The sequence below is a fragment of the Ruditapes philippinarum genome, unplaced genomic scaffold (genome assembly GCF_026571515.1).
Source record: "Ruditapes philippinarum isolate M1 unplaced genomic scaffold, ASM2657151v2 ctg3292_1_1_1_1, whole genome shotgun sequence".
In the NCBI taxonomy this organism is placed as follows: domain Eukaryota; kingdom Metazoa; phylum Mollusca; class Bivalvia; order Venerida; family Veneridae; genus Ruditapes; species Ruditapes philippinarum.
The window spans coordinates 162,223-172,264 of NW_026858265.1; positions in this window are offsets into that span (position 1 = coordinate 162,223).

The following is a 10,042-nucleotide window of genomic DNA, read 5'->3' on the forward strand; positions in this document are numbered from 1 at the left end:
GATGAATGCAATTTCTCAAACAAATGCTTACAGCGTGTTGGTAAAATTTGATGAAATGTGTAATTATTGATTAAAAGCAAAACTTACATCAAATTCCAGAGTATTTATGCAAGTCAGAAGTCATTTGGGTCGCCAAGAGGAAAAGGTCAACCGGTTTTGGTTGATTTTTGCTGTAATTTGTCACTTATTCATATGATATTATAAATTATTTTTAGGACATTTAATTTCAAATTTCTAAATTTTATTAAGTGAACTTTGTCAGATTTCAACAATCTTTCTTAAACATTGCTTTAATGAGAATATTATGTTTATATTGACTTTCCCACATAACAGTAAAACAATAACGTAAAAAGTAATTGTACAAACGCGCAATGTGCAAGTAAATAATCTTCGGTCATGATTGCAGTGTCAATATTGACATGTGTTGATGAAAGTTAATGATAAATTCCCAACTTTTATTGTTGATAAATCATTTGGTATAGAACGAAGTGCATATGAAATTACTTTTAAAATAGCATGCAATTAAGAACAACTGATTGGCTTATCGTTTATTATTATAGTTAATTTTTTTTAAAGACTTCTTATGTGCTGAGGAAACCGTTCTTTCTTTCGATGGTCAGGAATGCTTCAACATCTTCTTTAAGTTTTTAAGTTATTAACCTTTTACCGCATATGCAATGTCCGGTCAGAATTAAGTTGCAGCCATATATCTGGTTAAGAGGGAATAGCAAGTGTATATATTTGTACTTTGAAATGGTCAGTTATCGGTATGGTTCATGTAAACATATAATGTAAAAAGAATGTTCTTTACAATTCATATTTGGCTGGCTAATGATATGACCATACAATTGATAATATCATTGATAGTCTTACATAATTTATTTGTGTATACACATTTCATGATGACCGGACGGTCAAATTATCCGGGGATATGAAATAATCGAGACATGCAGGATTGCATGAAGACATGAAAGGTACAAAAAGCGACACTCAAAATAATAATTTTCATTGTTCAAATAGAAAAAACAACATATTTTGTATACATGTAATACAATTGATCATACAATATTTACAAATATGAGTATAGCATAGTTACACATTGTGAGCTTCTATTGATATATGATATATAAAGCAAAGTTTGATTTTCATCTAGCTGTAAGATTTAGTCATAAACGCCAGACTTTGCTTTAAAAAGAAACATGTTCTTGGGTTCAGTTTTGTATTTTGTTAAGCTGTAAAATCCATCCGAATTGTATTATTCCATTAACATTTGATAAAACGCAGAAAAACTAAAACACATTCTCGTTTATTATGGAATAGAATTTTCAAAATGAGATTTCGTTCAATTGTTATTGTCAGGGGGATTTTACTGAATTGGGACCAGGCAAACATTTGACGTGATATAATGATATAATAATTTTAGTGTTAAAGTACCATTTGCGACTTGGCGCACGTGATGTCCGCCTTCGTGTCTTTGCAGATAAATGGGAAATATCTAGTTGTGAGATCGATTTAAAACTCCTTTGATGTTGGTTTGCAGACACATTAACAGTGATCTGTTTTGACAAACGAATGACATTAACGATGTCTCTGATCAGTAGGATTATCTCAAATCTTGCTGTTATTTCAAATCGGTTTGGCTCATAGGAGATAATTAATGTAATTTGATATTAATTAAAAAATCAAAAAACAGTTCGTGACAATTTTTTTTATTGACATGTGTATTTTTTTCTGTGTTTAACACAGAGATTTACCAAGTTACGAACCATTAGCAAAAGCGATTGTTTTTCAGTTATTCAATTTTGTGGAAATAATTGTTCAGGACAAGAAAAACAAGGGAATATAATCAAGTGAATATTCAATTTAAAGGCACATTAAGCCTCCGAAATGACTACAATTATCCTCTCAAGAAAAAGACAAGCATGTTTTTTATAATAGCTTAGTATCATGAGTATCAGTTTGTAAACAATAACAATACAATGAAAACAAAAACATTTTGAGATATTATTATAGCATTTTGAGGTTTTGATGGACCTTTAGATAATAAATCCCCATCCGTTAATCTAAAACATATTTTATTGCTCCTTTTATAACAGCATATTATCATTATATAAATACAAAAGAAACATACATCAACAAGGGATAGAATCTGTAAAGCACGTTCTTGTTCCCCATCTCAATTGTGCTTTTTGTCGTTTTTAATTAACATGACTCTTTTTGAATAGCATGTGACGTCATTATTTTAAAAACAAAGTCTTACTGATTTAAAATTGATGATGTATATCATGCAATATGTCAAAGACTGTTACTATATAAATTATCTTACAATTGAGCCTCGTCACGACAAAACCAACATAGTGGGTTTGCGATCAGCATGTATCCAGACCAGCTGCGCATCCGCGCAGTCTGATCAGGATCCATGCTGTTCGCTATCAGTTTCTCTAATTGTAATAGAGTTGGTAAAGGCCTCAACAGACGGTAGGATTTAGTTGTACAGCACTAATTAGAGATAAGATGTACAATTTTCAAAGCAATACAACACTTGCATTCAGACGGTAATTCTACACTGTAGGAATCATCTGAGGTTTCCCTAAAAAGGATCCCTTTACATTGATCCTTTACATACTTTACTCACTAAATACTTTTTTCGCCATGAGTAATGATTGAAACACCTCCATTTAAAAAAAAATTTTTTTTTTTAATGTGAAGCCTGACCGAGACTCAAACCTGGGACCCTCGGAATACCGTACTGCGGCTCTACTGACTAAGCTATCCGGCCGCCTACAAACTACCTCCCCTCCCCTAATTAGAGAACAGTTCAATACCGTGACATAATCATTTTCGGAATAATTTGGGATTCGAACATAACACAACTTTGGGTCTCCTGAAGAGTTTTTCAACATCATTTTTACCCCATCTTACTACTATGTTTACCTTTTAGCCCTAATTGTTCTGGAATTTCATTCATTACACCCATTATCAGGAGATAATTTGGTAATCTGTTACTTGTCATTGTGGGAGGTCTGTAGAAATCTGTACGACAAGATTTTCAAAATAGAACATGTCCTATCCCTTACATCTAGACTTAAGGTTTCCGAATTCAAGAAATAGTAGCCTTCACACATTAAGATTTGCCTGTACATCTTAGTTTTAATCGGTGTTGTACTTCAAAATCCTACCGTCTGTTGAGGCCTTAAGCGAACAGCATGGATCCTGATCAGACTGCGCGGATGCGCAGGCTGGTCTGGATCCATGCTGGTCGCAAACCCATTATGTTGGTTTTGTCATTGCGCGGCTCAGTTGTTATTTTAACCTTTAAAGTCATAGAAGAATATGGTCATCTCATAAATTTTGCAATCGTGAAAATCTTTTTTTTTAAGGAAACGGTAGACTTTATGTAACATTTGGAAGGTCATCAGCTTTGAACAACAAATGATTTGGTCATATTTCTTTACAAAGTGTCAATAGTCGTGAAAGGTTAGCATGTGAAAAGTTAGCATGTGTTCTTAAGAATAGTTGTGTTGCGACCAAACCCTAACAAATACAAGTGTAATTTCGCCGACAAACGCCTTAAGCGTGGTAACCAAAACAAATTAACGAAGGCTGCTTTAAACGACCACATCAAATTAAGTTCGTGTTAAATGTAAGTAACAATCAATAACAAAGCATAGTAACAAAACATATGAATGCTTTAATTTTCTCGCAATTCTTTATCTATTTTTTACCACCATAGATCATTCTAAACACTGCGATAACTTAAACCACGATTTGACAATTTGTAAATCCATTATATAACGAATATAAACATATATATTATATGGTATTTCACAGTTTTTCAAATTCTTACCATTTGCTCAGAAATATAAACAAATATCATATTACAAGAATATCACAATAACAATGCAAGGAAAAAGTAATTGCGAGTAATTGCCTGTAAAATCGTGTGGACAAGCTTATATTTCCTAGAAAAGAACAATTCGGATTATGAGCATCAGCTGCAAGTCTTATCTTTCTGTGAATGTTTCATTTGCAGTATAAGTAAAATAAAAAATGAATTTCTTCTTGATATATCATCTAGTTATGAGAATTGACAATAAAACACTATTTGTTGTAAAAGGCATGACTTGATCCTAAATTTCACCACACTTTCAAATCGTTGTTATATGACGTCAGGAACATATTGTCATTATACATCACCCAGTCACATGATACCAACACGTGGTCCATCAAACTCCTTACAGCGGTTACGTCACGCTTTGCTACTTTCTGTATTGATTAGGGGATGTAATCGCTGCGGTTTGGTGGTCCATCAATATTAAAACTAAAATAGAGAAAAATCCATAAAGAACGCTTAAAAAGACAAAATTAAAAATGTTGCAGGTCCGATTGAGAAATCTATCCATAGAATTTTACAAAGGACATTGGTATCACCCAGTCGAATCTGCGACCTCCCTCATCAAGGGCATTTGCTTATAAGGCTATCAGAATGTAAATTATCAAAGCTTTGAATCTCGTTTAAACCACCTAAATCAAAACATTTCAATTATTTTGCTGATAAATATGATTTTTCCTGTTCTGTGACTTTTTGAAAAAAAGAAATCACAAACTTGTGAGCATACTGCATTGATAACACTGTTGTTATTGAATATATCCTACTCGCCGTGGTATAAATACTTCAAAACGTTTGTACAAACTAGCTACGGCCGGTTTAATCAATGATGTTGAACATTCTCCGTTATGATTGAATAGTAAATATTGAAATGCTTTGATCTTAACCTTACATCTTTTGTTGCTGAGAAATATCACTTATCATAAAATGAAGTATATATCAAGTTACCGTAACATGTTATCAAGCAAAGATGGATTGGACATATTGATTTGTTTCTATCAATGAATGTCTTGAAAGTGATGATAAAAACAAATATGTCTAGTACTGTTATTTTAGCAATCTGAAATTGTATATTAACTTATATCAATATAAATTTAATACGGATGGTCAAAAATGGAAAAGTTAAAAAACACACAAGACGGCAAAATTAAAAATGTTGCAAATTTGGTTTGATTGAGCCTATTTATTTTATGGACAGTATTATTAGCGTTATACTAGCATATATGTGCATGTTGATCTAGCTCTATTCTGCTTAAAAAACTTATTCACTTCCGGTTCCAGCAAGATAAGAATTAAGCATTACATCATGATTTTATTTGTTCTGTTACAAAGGTTTTTGCAATTATATACGGCTATAAAATGATAGTTATGCAGTGTATGAATTGTCAATGTTACGGTTGATGTTATTAAAATGTTTCATACACCTTTCCATTGAGATGTTGACAAGTTTTAATATGTCTTTGTGATTTATATGTTATTAAATTTTCTGCAGTTTTGAAGTGCGTTTATTTTAAAAAGCTCATAAAGCACGGAAATGTTTTACAATGTATAATTTCTCAACAAAAAATAGTTGTCGGTCTGTAACAGTTTCCAAAATGGTATTTATTGTTTTAATGACTGTACCATATTTTACTTTGAGGGTGTAAGTAAAGTTATAATGATAAAAAAAACATTTACTGTTGAAGACATAATCCACTTTGCAACATTACATACTTTTAACAACATTATATTACATATATATTTATTACATTATTTCGCATCATTCAATGCTACTTTTTACGCGGTAACTTTAAATATATTTAAATCATCATTATATAACGAAACACAGATTTGTCTTCCCACTGAAGAGAGCCTCAGTGTGCCTTTAATCATTTAAACAATGTTTTATGCCGTCTGCTTACGTCAAGCTAAAATTGAATGTTATGCCGTTTACAGATATACGTCACGTCTGCATTTGGTTGATACTCAAGATTTTATTTCCCTTTTATTTCATTAGATATTGTACATGATATATAAAGTGTAATGCTGGCGACGGTAGTGTTACGTGTCTAATATAACAAATGTTTAATAAAAGTAAATGTTCAGAATATAATTTGAAACAGCAATTCATTAAACCTGGCATGAAATCATAAAGAAGTTCCTTCATCTTCGAGGACCAGGGTGCTTATCGGGATTTATTGGATTTATACGACCCTCCGTGCACTGAATAGCTACTCCAATTATGTTAGTGAAAGGTTTATCATCTCAACAAAATTCATTCACAAAAAGTGATGAAGCACAAACCTTTAGAATATCTTTGTCTCTGATATATTAAATGATTAGATCAATGTATGTATTCTTCTTGATTAAGCGTAGTCACTTTCGGGAACCAAATCTGTATTATTCTGACGTTTATATCGTTACCGTAATATAGCTTAACTTTTATAAAATTGCAATATTCAAAACATGATTGCCGTTTCCGTTCAGTTTCAAAAGCAACAATTTCAGCTGTGAATATTTTTCATGCAACAATAATTATAACTTGATCGTGAGAACGAATAACACACAGACAGGGATTTTTATATTTGCATTATCTGTTACAAACTGAATAACTTTTGAGATGGTCTCGGCCTTAAGGCTCAAACCCATAATCATTTCGTGGAAAGGCAGACACATTAACTTCTATGCCACCTCTCCCTATTCATTTTCGTCATGATTATATTGTGTCTGAATCTAGACTCGACTAATGCTTGATATAGACAAAAACACGTACACAGTTGACGTGATGCGATTCTGAGCTGAGATGTCATTTGCGACTTAGCTCACGTTATGTACGCAACAGATAACGACCTTTATCTAGATGAGTGATCGATTTTAAATTCTTTTGATGTTGGTTATAAGCACATTAAATATCCAATTACATTAATCATGTTTCTATTCATTTTGATGATCCAAATAACAAAAGGTTGTTATTTCATTACATAGCTGGCTTTGGGCTTTTGTAGACTATCCTACCTATTGGCGAACATTTACATGTAATATTCCCCTTGAACCTCATGCGTAGCTCAAATTTACCGCCTTCTTTACTATAATGAAATTGTAATACAATGCAATACATCAGTGCACATTCATTTTTATACATATTCATATAGACTAATGACTATTTAAAGCTTACCATTGATTATGTGGTTACTAAACTATATAATAATGTCTCACACTGTAAGTGTCTACAATTATGCATTTCCTTTTGTTGCTTATATTTAAACAAAATTAATTGAAATATTGGATTAGGTTTTCAGTAAAAAAGAAGAGAGCATTAAGAACAAAATAGTAAACTTCTCTGCTGGTGTCCTAGACAAGTCATTTCCGCTACTAGCACTCTAAGAACTAAAGATTGTCTGCTGGTACATGTGTCAAGTACAGATTACTTATTTCCAGATGAAATTGTCCAAAAATACCTTTGACGCCTCCCTTGAAGATATAATAAGTATGTTTCCTTTGTTTCCTTGTTTGTTAAGAATTCGTTGATTTTGATCTTTTTAGGTAATATTTAATGCATTTTGTACATTTAGTTTACATTATGTATATATCAACACTATTATAGATACAAAGTATATGTATTTATTACATAAAACAAAGGATTGATGTTATTTGAAATGTCGAAATTTTCATAGTTTTTGATCTTGGAAATATATTACTTTCTGGTGTCAGATATATGTCTACTATAGCTGCATTTTAAATATTCTGCCAAGATAACACATTCAGACCACTGTTATATATATCCCACGAGTATAACATATTAATCATGACATTGAGAACGAATTTCAAAGGAAATCTGACGAGTCAGCAATAATACGTTTCAAATTGTTACCATATGCACATAAATATTAACAAATATCATCTTCTGTTAAATAACATAATCCAATTAACAACATATTGCAAAAATATCACAATAACAGTGCAAGAAAATACTCACTGCGTGTAAAAGCGTGTGGACAGGCTTATATTTCCTAGAAAAGTTTGGATTATGAGCATCAGTTGCTAGTCTTCTGTTTCTGTGAATGTTTCATTTGCAATATAAGTATATTAAAAATGAACTACTATCATCTAGTTATGATAATTGACAACATAACACTATTTGTTGTAAGTGCATGACATGATTCTAAATTTCACCACACTAACATATCCAATTTTGCCAAGATCACCGATTTGTCTAAAGTTTGCAGACATATAGGGGTCGGTTTGGCTGCGTTATTTGTAGCAAATGTATCGATATCAAAACATATGTGTTTTTGTTTCTCATAATATTGTTTGTAGATGTGCATCAATTTCTGTGGAATTACATACTTCTTTGTAAACAATACTCTGTAACGGGAATTGATTTGTTTTTTTATAAAACAAGTTAAACAACACCCAATGGTGACACTATAAACAAATTACAAGTACATTATCAAACCTGCATCAAATGAAACCCGTACAGTTCCTAATGATTATTTGCATAGGAGATTCAAATAAATGGCAGTCTTCAAGGCTAAGAAAGCGCTAAAAGACTAAGTGATCTGCTCTCCAATCTGTTTAAATTAGAGTTTTTCTCTCACAAGATTGCCTCATGAATCTTTATTTACTTCTAATTTACGTTCCTGACACTGCGAAATAATTTCTTAAATCAGGGTTTCTTTAAATAGTATTTATAAATTGCTTTGTTGAAGAAAACAAATGGAAGAATAGCTAACTGATCTCACGGAATTGATATACAACCCTGTTTGGATTTATGGCAAAAAGGAATTGTTTGTATTATTTTGTTCGTTAAATAACGAGTTAGTCTTTGTAAACGTGTGTAAATCATAAAAAATATATCTTTCTTTTTTTACTTTAACGATGCCGAAATCCGCCTTTTTTATATTATAATATTATTATATATAACTATAATATTTTGATTTAATATATTGGTTTTATTTGCTGTAAAGATGTCACCGATGATTGTCCCTTTTTAATAATGAATATCTTCTACATACTAGTAGTTTATATATATTCTGCCATTACAGTGCTTTCACGTAAACAGTTGACGTGATGCGATTCTGAACAGAGTTGTTATTTGCGACTTAGCTCACATTATGTACGCATTGTGCCTCTGATAACGAGCTTTATTAAGCTTATATTTAGCTTTGTTTATTATAATGAAATTGTAATAAAATGCAATACATCAGTGCTTTCTTTTTGTGTCGCCTTGAAAAGGTGACATATAGGGGTTACTTTTGTCGGCGGTGTCGGCGGCGGCGGCGTCTGTGTCGGCGTCGTTGTCGGCGTCGGCGTCCGCTAAAGCTTGTCCGGAGCATAACTCAGTCACTATAAGTCTGATTGACTTCAAACTTGGTATGCATGCTTCTTTCAATAACTCGAAGTGCAGTGCACAAGGACCAGTACTCTGCAGTTCTTATTTTTTGAGTTATTGCCCTTTGTTAATTTTCATACTTTAATTTTGTCCGGGCCATTTCTCTTCAACTAAAAAAGCTATGGACTTGAAACTTCATAGGATGATAGATCTCATTAAGAAGAAATGCAGTGCACTAGAACCAGTACTCTGCACTTCCTAATTTTTGAGTTATTGCCCTTTGTTAATTTTCATACTTTATTTTTGTCCGGGCCATTTCTCCTAATGTATAAAAGCCATGGACTTGAAACTTCATAGGATGATAGGTCTCATTAAGAAGAAGTGCAGTGCACAAGAACTGGTACCCTGCATTTCTTATTTTTTGAGTTATTGCCCTTTGTTTATTTTCATACTTAACTTTTGTCCAGGCCATTTCTCTGAAAGTATAAAAATTATGGACTTGAAACTTCATAGGATGATAGATCTCATTAAAAAGAAGTGCAGTGCATTAGAACTGATACTCAGCATTTCTTATTTTTGAGTTATTGCCCTTTGTTGCTTTTCTTACTTTATTTTTGTCCTGGTCATTTTTCCTCAAGTATGAAAGCTATGGACTTGAAACATCATAGAATAATAGATCTTATTGATAAGAAGTGCAGTGTACAGAAACTGCTGATCTGCACTTATTATTTTTTTAGTTATTGCCCTTTGTTATTTTTCATATTTCATTTTTGTCCTGGCCATTTCCCCTAAACTACATTGTTCACAAGGCGACACATCCGACTCGCGGAGTTCTAGTTTAT